Here is a 16,785-nt window from a genome sequence, read left to right on the forward strand (position 1 = left end):
CCATTCCACCCATGCCCATCGTGGCCTAGAGGCAGGTCTTGAGTGAGGAGTCTTGGAGGAAGAAGACGCATTTTGGGGACTGTGCCCCCTGCCCTTGCATGTGTTCTCTCACTTAATCCTCATGGCAGGCTGGCGTGTGCAAATGAGGAAACCGAGGCTCAGAGAGGTAGAGTGATCTCGTATCACAACCACCCTCACAGAGACCACCGTCTACTTAATGGCTGCACAAACTAAAGAGGAAGGGGGTCGTCCTTGCGTCCATCCTCTTCCCCACCCTCACATCTACCCTACTCATCCCCTGGTCCTTTGGGACCACCTACTAGATTCTCCTTGGTACCTGCTCCTCATCCCTATTGGCCCCACCCCACCAAACCCCATCTGCTCTTCCCGCCTACTCTCCCCATGACCACTAGAGGGAGCTTGTCAAATGCTAACCCAGCTTGGACCTTCCCCTGCTTGAAACCCTTTATCAGCCCTGTTCCCCCGACAAAGACGGGAAGCCCTAGTCAAGGCTCCCCAGCTCTGCCTGCTCTGGCTCTCACTGATCGCTGCAGCCTCACCTCCCATCACACTCCCCTTGACCAGTCTGCCCCAGTCCCACTAGCTTTGTCCAGCTCCCCAAATGCACCACTATCCTTCCCTCCATAGGGCTTTTGTACATGCTGTTCCTTCAGACTGGGATGCTTGTCCTTCCATTGTTACCTAACTACCACTGACTCATCTTTTACAGCTCAACTCAAAGTCATTTCCTTTGAAAGCCTCCCCTGACTAATTTAACAACACGATGACGATCATGAGCATGATAAAATGTGGATGATGTTATTTTAGTAACATTTTTAGCTCTTACCATGTGCTTGAACAGTCTAAGTACTTTGCATGTGTTAATTCACTTAAACCTCGCAACAAACCTGTGAAGCGGGCACCTTAACCATCTTCATGTTCCTGATCAAGAAACTCGAGCACAGAAAGGTTAATCACTTTGCCCAGGGTCACACAGAAGTTTAGCTCTGGAGCCCTCATTCTCTGGACCCAATCCTAGATTATACACACTCAGCACCACATTCCTGTCCTCCATAGCATTAATCATCGTCATCACCACCGTATTTAACCTTTATTAGGCACTTAGTCTATTCCAGGCTCTGTCAGAAGCACCTTAGGAGCATTATCACTACTGTAATTTTACATTTGTTTGCAGGATTTGGGCTGTATGTTCAAGTCGTTCACATTCTTACTCAGAATGTTGGTGAAGGACAGGAAGCCTGAGAACAGTGAATTTGAAATACCAGATAATGAGCATCACTTAAAGGATGCTAACTCACTGCATGGGCCTCATGGAAACATTTATTGAAGCCATCTTATCACAGTCCTTATAAAGCACATCCATATGCTTCCAGCACCTCAAAAAACAATTATAAAGAGAGAAAATCTGGGGATGAGTACAACCAATTTGACTTTCCATTTATTGGAGGGAAAAAGGGAACCCACAAAGTGTTCCTTGGCTGGGTCTTACCACCACCAGCCGGAAGTCTTCTCAAACGGCATTTCAGTCAATTTGAAACAAAACCTCAAAATTAAGTAATAAGCCAATGCCTTTTATTTTAGCCACATAATGCAAAAATCGCTACCATCGGGCCATGAAAACAGGTTTTCTCTGTTTTGGTGATGAGCACATGGTTAAATGTCAATCTACAGTTTAATAAACATTTGGTCCCCAAATCAAACATGATCCATCAACTAAAGATATATTTGTCAGCAAACTGCAGTTTGTTACATAATTAATTCAAAATAAATGAATTGTGTGTATCTCTTTTTAAAGGAATAAGATAAAAAATGTCTCTTTCTACATAACAATTGTATTAAACATGAACTTGGCAATACGACTGTTAATAGTATGCTGATCTAAATAATTAACTACTTTTTAACATATACCATATGAAAGAAATAAAATGGATTATAAATCTTCTAAGAGGGTTGGAGAGATTATTTTTACCCTTAATGGGGAATACTGATAGGCACCCTCTGGAGGCTCAGTTGGAGGGGAAGTACTCTACAGGGGGAAGGATATGACTGGCCACTTCATGCAGCTGGCCACTCAGGGCAGGACACAGGCCACAAGCCAGGTCACCTGGCTCCCAGCCTGGATGGGGCTCAATCCTCAAGCCTAAAACAGACCCCCCCAAACCTATTACTGGAGGGTATCTCCCACCTACTACCCAGCTGCCACCCCCTCCACTCTCTCTAGCATTTCTCACATCCCTGCTGGCTATGTCTTCTGTATGGTTCCCTCACCTCCTCCAGGAAGGCCTCCCACTGCCCACCATTAGAGCTCATCCCCATCCTCAGCTCTTGCTGAGTGTCATTTAACTGTGTTGTGCCTGGGACTCTCTTTCCCTACTGGGCTGTGAGCTACTCCTCCAGAGCCTGGCTGGACCTCATGCCTGTCTGAGCCCCTCTTGTCTAACACGGGGGAAGGGCTCATTGTAAACACAAGCTGGGTCAGACCTCAGCTCCTTCAGGTACTAGGATCTCTCATAAGCTGGACTCACTCTTGCCCTGTGGGACAAGGTCTCTGGATTCAGCCAGGCTCCAAGGGAAGACAGAGTCCTTGTTTAGAGCTGTACATGCTGGAGAGAATGTGGGAAAATCCCTTCACCCTTGGGGGCCTCAGAGTTCTCACCTATCAAATGGGAGAACAGTCCCCCTGGCTGAGAGGGAGTTTACAAACACCCAGAGGTCAGCCTTGGTAGGTGACCTTTCCTCACCAAATATGTCTGGGTCTGACCTTGGCTCACACCTTCACCACTCTGTCCCCAGACCCAGCTGCCAGCCCCTGGCATTGGGCTCCCTGGAGGCACCCACACCCCATCTTCAGCCTACTCTGGAGCCAGAGGGACCTGGAACAGTGCAAGTCAGTTGGTGCCACTCCTCTGCTCTGACCCGGCCGACAGTCCCCCATCTCCTTCCCCCCGTGCCCTCCTGCCCGGATCCTGCTGACCTGGCCCAGGTGGAACAGCCCCAGCCTCTCCCTGCCCCCACTCTCCCACCACTCCCGAGTCTCCTCTGGGTGCCACAAACTGGCAAGGTTTTCTCACCTTTGAGCCCAGCACATGCCCGAACCCTCTTCCTCCCTGCCCTCCCACAGCTGGCCCCTCCCCGGCCCTTCAGCTCTCAGCCAAAATCTCCATGCCTCAGAGGCCTTCCCGGCCACCCCATCTCCGAGCCCTGAACCACAGCTACACTTGTCACCTTCATCCCAAGGGTCACTATGAGTAATTAGCTAGTTCACCTGCTTGCTGATTCACTGCCTGTGTTACCCCCAAGGTCTGTCCTGCTCACCGCTCTTTCCTCAGGGTCTGAAATAGTGCCTGGCACATAGTAGGTGCTCAATAAATATTTGTTGACTGAATGACTGAACATATGGCTAGGGGTGACTGTGCATGGTACCTCATGAAGGCCTTAATGGAAGTGAGGTGAGGTTATTTATAAATAACACAGACTTGCAAATAACTATTCACACTGAGGAAGGCTGTCTGGAGCATGTCCAACACCAGGCCCAGTTCTCAGACCCTTCTGCACCTCCGCCATTGTTCAGCCCTCGACGAACACCCTCAAGCCACTCGGCCAAGTTGGTCACAACTGGTCAGACCAGAAGCAAAGCGTGTATTAAAAACAGTGCAGGACAAGTGACCACCCTGACCTCAGCTGGTGGAAATGTGACACGTTCTGTGGCACAGATTGACCACCTCTCCAAAGCCACTGTGCTGAAAGGACTGCCCTGCGGTCTGAGCTTCCATGGCCTCAATTTGTAAAACAGAGATCATTCACCCCCCTTTACCAGGTAGGGAGGCCAAGATGCCAAAATGCATGGAAAGAATTTCCGTGTTGCCTGGTGTGGGGCAGCCCTCTTCAGTCTCACCAGCTCCTCCTTCCCCTGGCAGTCTTTGAATTGGGAAAATTCTGGAATTGCAGACTGTATCTCTCGGTGTTCAGAATGAATTACCAAGTTTCTCTGGGTGTCTGACTACCTCTCGGGGCCATCAAGCACCTTAATTAATTATGATCTGAAAGGGTTTGATGTTCCAGGAATAAAAAGGCATGAGGGAGCCCAGACTATTTTAAGGAAATAAATTATTTAATGGACATTATTCATAGAAAATTGGGACTGTTATATATAAATTTAAGGTTGGGAACACTATGATTATTTTAACCCTAAATCCCATTCTCTCTTGCCCATTATCAAGAAGATGCTGTAGGTTGAGCAAAAGAAACAGAACGTTCTAGTCTGAGTTCTTCTAGGGACTTGCTGTGTGACTTCAGGTAGATCACCACCCTTCCCTGGGATTCGGGCAGACCATCTGTCAGGGTCTGTACTAGACAGTCTCACAGGTGCCTGGGTGCTGACACTCTCTGGGATTAGATCCGAGCACCACTAGAGCTGGGATCAGCTCGGGGCACTTCAGAAATTCCCTCCCAGGCTCCACTCTCAAGGTTCTCATTTGGTGGGTCTGAGGAGGGCCCTAGATCTCTATTTTAAGAAAGCTCCAAAGTGAACCTCTCTCTAGGGGTCTTTGGGCCACACCAAAAGGAGTTTGCTGTGCCTGGGATATTCAGGAAGAACCCTTCAGAGGAGATCTGAGCATGAGACAGAAATTCTTATTTGCTACCCACATGCTGAAAGGGCATATTAAACTATATTGACATGAAGTTGCCCAGTCCTTGATTTTCCTCTTCATTGAAGGTCATATGGTTAATGAGGTCAAAACATAAAAATTTTCTCTTGCAATTAGTTCCTAATCAGTTCACTACAGTGACTCAGTGACGCCCGAGGAGAAGTCATGATTTATATACAGATGTCCTGAACACACGGAGGAGAAGCTTAAATCTGAAACACTGGGAAATAATCCACCCATCTACTCATCCATCCCTCTGTCCACCCACCTCCCATGCATTCATCCATTCGCCCATCCACGAAATGCTTAGAGGACCTTCTGTGTGCCAGGTACTGGGGATGCCGATGATAAAACAACTTGATCTCTACCAGTGATACAGACATTAAACAAGTAGACAAACTAAAAATGCTTTGAAGGAATTTCAAAGCAAACTGTTACAAATTGTAAAAAGTGCTATGAAGGAATCAAACAGGTCTGTGAAGTAGAGAAGGGCAAGGTGGAAGAGGAAGACACCTTACCCTCAGTGAGTAATCAAGGGAGACTTTCCTGAGGAGGTGACATTAAAGCTGAGACCTAAAGGATGAGAAGGCACATATGAGGAGTCTTTTAGACACAAAGTAGAGCAAATGCAAAGACTGTGGGCATAAACTGCTTGCAACCAGAAACACTCCCTAGTCCAGCTCCCTTCCCAAGAGGTCAAATGATCTCCTGGCTTCTGCTCACACACTTGAGGTGGCAGGGAACTCACTAAACCCTGCCAACCCCACATCAAGGACATTGACAGGTCAAAGTTCTTTCTCATATGAACCCTGTAATTTCCACTAACTGGTCCAGATTATGACCTCAAAGTCACCCAACTTACTCCAAGGTGGTCCACAGGTCAGCTTTGGACAGCTGAAAACACAATGATGCCCCCAGGTAAGCCCCTTCTTTGCCTGACGTACCACCCTAGCTCCTTCAGCCATGCCCCATAGGCCATCCTTACTGTTTTCCATGGCGTCTGTTCCAGTGACCCATGTTCACCTGATCCTACAAGGCCAGAACAGATGAGGTCCAACCAGGATTGCAACAAGTGGCGCTCTCAACTCCTTTATTCTGGATATCATACCTCTGTTAATGTGGCTCAAGGTATCCAATCCTTTTCTTCTTCCTTCACAAGGATAAACCAGGGATCATGACCCAGAGGAATACCTGGCTCTTGTTTCTTTTTAACCTTTCAGGCTCCACACATAGCTCAGCTGACCCTGTGACCAATGCCCAGCCAGCGATTGTTGGGCCTGACTGCCCCCTCCCTCACAAAGCAGCATGCTGCCCTTGTAGGGACCCAAGGTAGAAGGCACATCTCTGTTCCTCTGCACGGTCTGCCTAGCACCTGGACAGTACCTAGAACACAGCAGGTCCTCAGTAAATACCAGGTGATGACTGGCAGATGAGTGGGTGAATAGCCAGCCAACCAGGCTCTGCCCCTGACCACTTTCTGCCAGCTGGGGATGCTTCTCAGCCCCTCAGAGCCTCCGATTCTACACTGGCAGGTAGCTGTCCTAGTTCTAGTCATAAGTAGCAGGGTGTAGACAGAACTAAGGATAAAGCTTGGAGCACAGAGGGTGCTGGAGAGATCCCGTCTCCTGAGTCCTGGGTCCCAGGCCAGGACCTCTGTGGGCCACTCACAGCCAGGAGTGAGGGTGCCTTGTTGGTATGGAGCAGGGATCTCTGGGCCCTGGGCCTCAGCGGGTTTTGTGTCAGAAGAACAGCAGCTAACATTCACTGAGCGTTCACTGTGTGCCAGGCATGTGGATTTACTCTTTGCATCCTCAACAGCCCCCGAAATGGACAGAGCTTATAACCTCATTTTACAGGTGATGAAACAGAGGCATAAAGAGATTAAGTTTAATGGCAAGTGGCAGAGCTGAGTTTGAACTCTAGACAGCTTCAGTTTCCAAGTGCTTTTCAACTTCTTGAATACTGAGCGCTAGGGCCTGATGGTGGGTCTTCCTCCCTAAGAGCTGAGTAAGGAGGCAGGTACTAAAGGCTCCCAGGCTCCCTGACTTGCTGGAGTAGATTGGATGAAAATGGCTTCGTGGAGGGGTCTGGGAAAGGCATTTTTCATGATCTGACATCATCCTGTGGCTTGAATACTTTTGTGCATTTATCAAATGCTTACTGTGCACCTAACTCTGTTAGAGGATTCTGCAAGCATTATCTCACCCATCCTCACAGAGGCGGATAAGAGAAGCCTCTCTGGGCCCATTTTACAGGTGAGAAACCTGAGGCTCCAAGAGCCAAAGGTTCCCATGCTTGCTCCATCTTTCTATCCCCTGCACCCAGAACATGCAGCCTCGGTTTGGCCCAGAGTGTGTGGGAAGGAGGGAGAAAGAATGGGGCAAACTGTAGCGTTCATCAAATATGGACTCCCTGGCCCTCAGCCATGTGAAACTCCAGAGTTTCACGTGGCTGCTACATTATGTGAGCCAATTTGGCAGGGTTCCAGGCAGATAATAGGAACTCAGCAATTTTAGGAGATAACAGGAGGTGAAAGACAGACACTGGGTGGAGTGGGGGTGGTGGGCAATGAGAACACAGGGGAAGTATCCACCATTATCGAAGCAACCTGGCCCTGCTGTGTTGACTTTTCTCAGCGTACCTCCCTTACATCCGACTCCCCCTTTCTCCCTCCTTGCATCTCTACTACACCTCGTCCTCACCACACTACTAGGAATATCCCAACCACACCATCTGTGCTGGGGTCCTCAATGCTGCAGCAGAAGCTCCACTGTGTTAGAATTACTCCTGGGTCAGTAATCATGCTGGGTTGAGCTCCCTGATTTTAGGAATGTCCACCGAGTCCAGGTGCTCAGTGAATGCGATGAATGAATAAATTTTAAAATGAAACAGGTCCTCAAAAACTGAAACCATGTGACCCTGAAATCCCACGTCTGGGTGTATACCCAAAAATTGCAAGCAGGGTCTCAGAGGGATATTTGTACCCCTGTGATCACAACAGCATTATTCACAATGGCCAAAAGATGGAAGCCACCCAGTGTCCATCAACAGATGATTGGGCACGTAGAATGTGGTCTCTGCATAAAATGGGATATTATTCAGCCATACAAACGGTAAGGGAATTCTGACATCTGCTACAATATGGATGAACCTTGAGGACAGTATGCTAAGTGAAACAAGCCAGTTGCAAAAGGACAAATGCTCCATGATTACGTGAGGGGTCTAGAGCAGTCAAACTCACAGAGACAGAAAGTATAAGGCTGGATGCCAGGGGCTGGGGGTAGGTAGGAATAGGGAATTGTTGTTTTATGGGGACAAAATGTCAGTTTTACAAGATAAAAAGTTTTCTGGAGGCTGATTGCACAACAATGTGAAGGTAGTTAGCACAACTGAACTGTACACTTAGAAATGGTTAAGATGCAAATTTCATGCTCTGTGTATTTTATCACAACTTTTTAACATTGAAGCATGACTCTACCTAAAGGCAGGGGCACGGACTGTTTGACCTAGTTTCTATGATCATATGAAAATGCAATCCCCCAACAGTCCTGGAGCCAGAAGTGACTTTTATTCTTAATCACTGATGAAAACAGGATTTATTATCTAATGATTGATTTTAAAATTCTTATTGAAAGACCTGATATGTATATTCAGAATCAGCTTGCCCTGCAATTAACTAAAAACCACTTATGACAGGAATTCATACATAATTGCTATCAGTGGAGTCAACTTGTAAGAACATTCCAAGCATTTAACTGACTTTTAGAAGAATAGCTAGAACAAGCTAATTAAATATCAAGTTAGGGAATGTGTTGATATTTAATAAGGATGTCAGTTGATGTCTAACTAGCCAATATGTCTCTTAAAATACATCAATTAAATGCTAAAGATCCTTTCTGAGAGGATTAGGAATTGAAGGCATTAAGGATGTGATTGGTTACTTTTTTTAAAAAAACTACAAATCACAACTCTCCCTGCTGATTCTGCCTGGAGTGTAGAGCCATTTATACACTGCTCTGTCTGGTCCCCAGGCTGTCTTTACATACTCATCCAGGGCCGGAGCAGGCTTTTGTTGGGCTCCTACCCAACGTCTGTATAAAAACAGGGCCCAGGGAGGGTGAGTAAATCCTATCCAAGTTCTCCATCAAGTCAGGGACAGGCTTTGCCTCCACTCACCATGGCTGACTTTAGGTAGTCAGGTACAAAGGCCCGTGTGCAGAGCCCATGCATGGCGTGTCCACCCAGTATGACACCCCCTCCACCTTCGCCCTGCTCTGAGACTCTCCCCCCACCTGGACACCATTACAGCTGGTCCACATAACCCAGGACCATTCCTTCCTACGTGCACCATGGTCACAGTAAGAGATTTAATCAGGAGAGCCCTGCGTAATTTAGAGCCAATTGCAGAAGCTTTCCTGCCTCCCAAATATGCCCTCCAAACAATGTCGATGACAATAGTATCCATTCTTTCACTCACCCAACATTCCCAACTTGTGTGCCCGGTAGGTACAGACATGGACCCTGCCCTCGTGGAGCTTCCTGTCCAGCAGGGGAGAATCAAGACAAGTAGGACCACATTCATGAGCAGTTTGATGTGTGGTGGAAGCCCATGATGGTCCTGAGCTCATGGGGTGGAAGGGCGCCCAGGGAAGTTATGTTGGAGCTGTTACTGTGGGATGAGTCAGTGGTGGCCAGATGAGCGGATGGGGCATAGGAAAGAACATTCCAGGCCCTGAGATAAGAAGATGCATGGAGTGTCAGTTTGAGATAAAGACCTGCAGGCCTTGAAGGCCATCGATAAAATCTAAATTTTGGTCCCATTACCTCCTGCTGCATAATAAACCACCCTAAACAATTTTCACTCTATTATGTTCATGCTTTCTGCAGAGCAGAAATTCAAACAGAGAACAACATGAATGGCTGTCTCTGCTCCTCAATGTCTGCAGCCTCAGCTGGGAAACATGAATGTCTGGGGCTGACTCAGTGGCTGAAATGGGGAGATCTAGAATCATCTAGAGGCTTCTTCATTCATGTATCTGGCTCCTGGGCTGGAATGACACAAAGGCTGGGCTCAGATGTGACTTCCAACTAAAATATCAATATGTGGACCCCCCATGGCTTGGTCTTCCTCGTGGCACGGTGGCCTGCCTGATGACCCAGGGCACCAAGGGCTAACGATCTACCAACAAGACAGAAACTGCATGGCCTTCCGTGACTTAGCCTCAGAAGCCACACTGCACCATTTCAGCCATGCTCTGCTAGTTGAACAATCTGCCACCTAGATTCAAGGGAGAGAGTACAGCTTGAAGCCATATATTTAAACCCCCCCAGATCTTTATCATGAAAGCAGGGGAAGCCTGTGAAAGGACTTAAGCAGGGGAATAATATGATCTGATTTGTATTTTAAGGTCATTCTAACTAGAGTAAAGATAGAGTCAGAGGGCAGAACAGAAGCAGAGGCTGGTAAGGAAGCAAGTCATGATAGTGGGTGGACGCAGGCAATGGGGGTGGAGATGGGGACAAGTCGGCATCTTCTAGAGACTTTTTAGGATACGGGATCAACAGGATACGGTGATGGTTTAGCTGTGGGGGATGTCTGAGAGGAGCTGTCAGGGATGGTCCCCCAGTTCCTGCCTAGATTACTGGGGAGAATAGCACCATTTCCTGCGATGGGAAGCACTGGCATGAGATGGGGTGGTCAGGAGAGACAAGTTAGGTAGGGAAGAGTCAGGTTTGGTTTGGGATGACTTGAGTTGGAGATGCCTCAGGGGCATCCAGGAAGAGCTGCAAAGTCTCCAGTGAGAAATGCAGGCCTAGAGCTCAGAAGAGAGGTGTGAGATGGAGGCAGGGGGGACCTGAAGCCACGGGCATGGTAGACGGTGTCACCTAGGACCAAGCCTTGAACCACTCCAGCACTTGGAGGTCAAGCAGAGGAGGAAGAGCAAAGGGACCTGTGAAGGAGCAGCCAGAGAGACAAGAGGAAAATCGGAGAGGTAGGGGGTCACAGACGCCAAGCCAAGGGCAGGGGGATTCTCAAGATGGAAGGAGGCCAGCTCTGTCAGAGGCCATGGAGAGATCAAGAAAGACGAGTCCTTTCTAAGAAGGTGACTAGAATCTGAGCATGGACGGCCAGCTGCCCCGCTCTGGGCTCTTTCTCACTTCCATGTGGCCGGGCCTTTGTGAACTGTGAGCTTTATACAACTCCACTCAAAATCTCAGCAGGGTTACTTCCAAGCCCCGACAAGAATTATTCCAAAGTTCACCCAGGAAAATCAACCAGTGGAAGTCGGCCTAAAATGGTTTATAAAAGAAGAGAACTCAGAGAGAGCGATGATAAAATTTAATGCAATGCTCAAGGCCCTCCATAAGAGAGATCTGAATCTCACTCCTTGGCAGGCCTGCCCCACTGTACACCCCCCACCATCACAGGGGGAGGGCGTGATGGCAAGAGCTGGCCGTGAGGCAATGGCCTGGGTGAGCAAGTCCCTTTACCTCGCTGACCCTCTGCTTCCCTTGAACCCCAGGGCTGCAGCATCCTGAGTCCCACTGATGCCATTGCAAGACAATCCACAGAGATGGCTTCTAGAAGAGCCCTATGGTAGCCCAGGAATCACCAGGAGATGCTCCCTGTCCACAGAAATAAGTAGACAGCCCAGTGTGTCGCAGGATGGGCTGATAAGGTTTCCAGGGGACCTCAGAGGAAAAGAACAGAGACGCAACAGCCATGTGGTCACAAGCATAGCTTTCAGAATCAGATGGGTCAGGCTTCAAGTTCTGGATCTCCGTAGCTGCATGCCCCTGGGCACATTTCTGAGCCTCTCAGAAGGAAGCTGAAAAACACAGGTTAAGCTACATTGCCCTACCTCTTAGGCCATGGAAGTTAGAGGGGAAATAGAAAGGTGGCTTCAGCTGGCCCAGTATCAGCTGAAGATCCCAAGACAGGGGAAAAGGCCCAGCACTTAGGATCAGTCAGCAAAGAGCCTGGCTCCTCTTACTTTCAAGTAGAAGGGAAACCCATCAGCAGCCACTCCAGCCAGCGTTGTCAGAGATGTCTATGCAGTTACCAATAACAACAGTTGCCATGGAGATGGGCAGCCTGACCTGCCAGCCTAGAATGACTCTCAGGCCAGGGCCGGATCAGCCACATCCATGCCCTTTCCAAACCAAAGAGGCAGTCTGAGCCCCAGCTCTCTCCAAAGGCTGCTTCATTTTTCCTTCTTCCTATTGGAAGGTCCCACTGTTTGAAAATCAGTTGGGATACGTGGCGAAAGCATGGAAAGTCTCATGTATTACTCAGTTACTAAGTCTTTGTAAAGTCAGAGGACAGCTTTTGTTGGCGGGGGAGGGGGGCCACCCACAGAAGACAGATGCCGTGGCTATGGGTGTTTCGGGTTGCAACAGGGTCTGTGGAGTCCAGGACAGCTCCGGGAACCCCTGGAGGTCTGTCTGGGGTCAGACTCCCTGGAGAAGGCCAGGAACCGACAGGGGCATTTCCAAGGGGATTGAAGAGAACCATAGCTTCTCTGAATCTTTGAAGGTCACTCCTGGAGAAGAGGAGGCCAATCAGAAAATAAATCAGAATGTTAGCAGTAAAAGGAACCAGAGACCAACTCTTTTCATTAACAAAGAAATCAGAACCCTCAGAGCGACTGGGGCTTACCCATGGCCACCCTAATCTCATAGCTGGGAATCTCAACTCCCAGTCTGGGTTCTTCCCAATGTACATAAATCAAGGTTGTTCCTGGGAGGTTCCTCAGTGTTAGCAGAGCTTTCTAACAGTGAGAGCCCCATCCAGACTGGCTGTCTGCTGAGGTAGGTAGTGAGTTCCCTGTCACTGGAGGTGCACAAGCAGAGGTCAGGCGGCCTTTGGGTAGGGTATTTCAGAGATGATTTATTCCCTGGGAGGCAGTCGAGACTACATGACCTTGAAGCCCTGTCTTCTCTGGACTCCATGATTCCGCAGTGAGTGGCAGTGTCCCCAGCTTGAATAGGACAGATCATACCAAATCCCACCATCCTGGGTCCTTCAGCTGTTTGTTTTCCCTCCAGTCCCAGGGCTGGGCCTCAGAAAGGGGAATGCAAATGCTTTCTCAGCTTATGCACAAAGAAATGATCCAAAATTGCTTCACACAGGGCAGCACTCAATTCAGCTCCTGGTCCAGCAGCCTGTACAAGGCCTGGCCCAGAGGGCTACCTGAGGACCTGCCGCATGGGCTTCCGCGTGTGAGACGTGGAGACAGGGAAGAAAAGCGGTGCCTTCTGCACAGTCCCAACTAGGGAAAAGGTGCAGGCAGGCTGATGCCCCAATGGTACTACGACGGTCCAAAGTCAAATTTAGGAGACTGTGCAATGAGCATCACCCTATGCGCCTCGGGTTCCAGAGGCCTGAACTTGGAGACGCCTCCTAGCACCCCTGAGGCCTGCTCCCCTCAGGCGAACAACCAGATCCAATAAGCAGATCTGTAATGAGGATTAAGAAGACAATGCAGAGAAGCACCCAACCCCACGCTGGTAATGATTGAGGGTTAGTTACCCATTGAGGGGGAGGCACAGAGGAGAGAGGAGGCCAGACAAGATTGACCCTGAGTTGATAATTACAACTGAGGTCTGCAGAGTCAAGACTGTTTTCCTAATAATAGTACCATGTCACCGGCCTCTCTCCCTCTTCTTCTCCCAAGAGGGTACTGTGGAGTTTCCCAGAGGCTACCTGGCACGCGCGAGCACAACAGTGAAATGCAGAAGAAGATCTGAGACTCCAGCTGCCTATCAAGCCAGGCACTGAAAAGATTAGCAAAATGTGAAACAACACCTCCCTTCTCACTAATTTTTTGTTTTGGAAATACATAGTTTATTTTCAGTTAAAAAGTTATTTAAAACCATTAGGATGGCTATTATATATTTTAAGAAACTACAATGGAAAACACCGAGTATTGGCACGGATGTGGAGAAATTGGGACTCTTGTGATTGGTGGTGGAACTGTACAATAGTGCCGTCACTGTGGAAAACAGAATGATGGCTGCTTAAAAAATTAAGTGCAGAATTGCCACGATCCAGCAATTCCACCTCCAGGTGTATGTACAAAAAAATTGGAAGCAGGGTCTCAAAGAGATATTTTCACACCCATGTTCAGAGTAGCGCTGTTCATGATCGCCAAATGGTAAAACCAAACCGAATGTCTGTCTGTGGATGAATGGATAAGTAATAGGTGGTATATACATACAGTGGGGCCTGATTCAGCATTAAAATGGAAGTAAATCCTGATATATGCTACAGCATGGTTGAGTCTTGAAGCTATTAGGCTAAATGAAATAAAACAGACCAAAAAAAGAAGACAAATCCTGTATGATCCCACTCATAGGGACTACCTAGAGGAGTCAAATTCATAGGGACAGAAAGTAGGACGGTGGTTCCTGGAGCTGGGGGGTCGGGGAGGACGGAGAGTTGTTGCTTTGCGGGTACAGAATGGGATGATGAAAAAGTTCTGGGATAGATGGTAGGGATGGTTGCCCAGCAATATGAATATACTTAAAGCCGTTGGGATGTACAGTTAAAAATGGTTAAAATGATAACTTTTACGCTATACTTTACAACAATAAAAATAAAATAAAATGAAATCTAACGGGTAATATATACTGTCACCTAAAAGCTTATAGTAGAAATAAATTATCACAGACAAAAGTCATTTGTGTCAACAGATAATGGAATTACTGTTATTTTTAAATGAGTTAATAAATATTTCTCAATGTCTGAGGTTTAATGTCTACTGTATAAACACCAATAGATGCAACCCACATAAACCAAAGCTCTTGGAGGTCCTCAAAGACTTTTTAGGAGTATAAAATGTTCCTGAGACCAGAAAGTTTGACACTGGCTACATGATAGTATTCTCTCTCCTTTGCATATCTTTTAATTTTTTTTAATAATAATAATTGACTGTTTTCTTCCCTTCTTTGCTGTTTTGGGCAAACTGCTTAACCTGTTGGGCCTCAGTGTCCTCATCTGTCAAGGGGGTAGATAATTCCAAAGCAAGACTGAATAAAATCTGACACCACTCAGACAATGGGCTGCTGCTCCCCACCCTGAGCTTCCACAGAGATCTGAGCCTCTCTGGCTTGAGGAAGAGGGAGTGTGCTCTTGTATTAATCAGATCCCATTAATTTTTCAAAGTAGACAACAGTCCACTTACTCATCTTCCGTAGAGCCTCATCCATAATTGATCCTGAGCTGCACTTATCCAAATAGACTGAGAGGATGCCCAGGGCACTTGGGGCTCTGGGAGGGTTTTCTGCTGATGAGCCTGCCCTGTGGATTAATGGCTGTCATGAGAAGGTACTCACAGCCATGACATGTTCTAACTAAAGGGGTCTGGCTTCTCCTCCCATCAAGAATGACAAGGAAGAGAGAAAGAACTACTCCCTGAATGCTCTGAAAGATTGTTCTAAGGTTATTTCTATGATGTACAAGCCAGCTCAAGGGGATTGGTCTAAGGCAGCCCTGTGAAAACTCAGGCTCAGACAGACCTCAGCAAGCTTGGCCCCAAATGCCTTTAATCACTTCTACCCTCAGGGCCTCTACTTGAGGCCATAGTACTCTGGCCCTGTCCCCCACTCCAAAACAAATGCCAACAGGACTGGAGATCTAAATGTTTAAAATAAAGAATTAGTTAAAACCCTTAAAGACAACAGAAAGCATTCATTTGTCAAACAACTAAAGGCTCTGTGGTAAGAAAGAGAAAAGCAGCCCCTGACCTGTGGGAGAGCTGGCCTGGCGCTCCGGCTAGGTACTGGTGTTTCCCTGTTGCATATACAGTTTCACAGAAAGCGACATCAGACAAGGTCATTCTGCGACCATCTGAGCAAGACCACTCTGTACTCATACCTGAACTATATTTGTGCTGGAAATGATGTAACAAAGCACCACAAACGGAATGGATTACATAACAAAGTGTCACAAATTCACAGTTCTGGCGGCTAGAAGTCCACAGTCCGGGTGTCTGCAGGACCACGCGCCCTCTGAAGGTGTCAGGGAGGGATCTGTTCTAGGATTCCCTCCTAGTTTCTGGCAGCTCCTTGACTGTGGCAGCGTAACTCCAGTCTTTACATGGTGCTCTCCCTGTGTGTGCATCTCTATGCCCAAATTTCCCCTTTTTATAAGGACACCAGTCATACTGGATTAAGTGTCACTTTACTGACCTCATCTTAACTAATTACATCTGCAACTATGCCCTTTCCAATCAGACCATATTCTGAGGTCCTGGGGTTAGGACTTTAACATATGAATTTGGGGTGGGAGGGGAAGTGAACAGACACAATTCAACCAGTAACCTATGACCTTAGGCAAAAATAAGGACATTGGTGGGAGCATCAAAACAACCAAACATCCCCCACATTCATTTCCTAGGGCTGTTGTAACAATAGAAACGTATTCTCATCGTTCTGTGCTCCAGAAGTCTTCAGTCAGCCTCACTGGGCCAAAACCAAGGTGTGGGCACTGCCAGGCTCCCTAGGAAAGGATCCATTCCTTGCCTCTTCCAGCTTCTGGTGGCTGCTGGCACTCCTTGGCTTGTGGCCATGTCACTTCAATGTTCGATGCCAGCATTTTCAGATTGCCCTCAGCACTATCTTCACATTGCCTTCTCAGAGTCAGAGAGGCACAGAAGCAGAGAGACAGACAGAGGGCACGTGTGAACTCTGCCCCTCTCATGAACACCTGTAGATGCCTGCAGGGCCCACCTGGATAATTCAGGATAATCTCCCCATCTCAAGATCCTTCACATATTCACACTTGCAAAGACAAGTTTCCCATATAAGGAAACCATCAGAGCTTCCAGGGAGTAGGGTCTGAGATCCTCCGCAGCTGTTTTCAGCCTACTACACCCCTCTCCCAGCTAATGAGGGTGACTGCCACATCTTTACCGATTACAGCTTTAATCTCACTTCATTCCCCCGACTTTCTAAATAAGATTTATTACGATATCCAGTCACAGAATTGCCTCCACTCCCAGAGCATCGAATTCAAAGAAAAACCCTGCTTCCTTGGAAGCTTCACAAAACCACTCAACACAACCCGAATCCTCTAAGTCCTTTATAAAACCTCTGATGCAGGCCCTTACAG

The 16,785-nt window shown here is 47.7% G+C and overlaps 1 protein-coding gene across 1 annotated transcript in view; it reads right to left on the minus strand.

Moving 5' to 3' along the window:
- The window catches only part of TOX2 (TOX high mobility group box family member 2), a 189,550-nt gene extending 174,113 nt beyond the window's left edge, over window positions 1-15,437 (minus strand). Inside the window, exon 1 of the mRNA XM_073236573.1 lies at window positions 15,420-15,437. The gene's annotated coding sequence lies outside the window, so the exon portion shown is untranslated. The remainder of the gene's footprint in view (window positions 1-15,419) is intronic.
- Window positions 15,438-16,785: the final 1,348 nt, after the last annotated feature.

Source organism: Manis javanica, chromosome 5, assembly GCF_040802235.1.
Source record: "Manis javanica isolate MJ-LG chromosome 5, MJ_LKY, whole genome shotgun sequence".
NCBI lineage: Eukaryota > Metazoa > Chordata > Mammalia > Pholidota > Manidae > Manis > Manis javanica.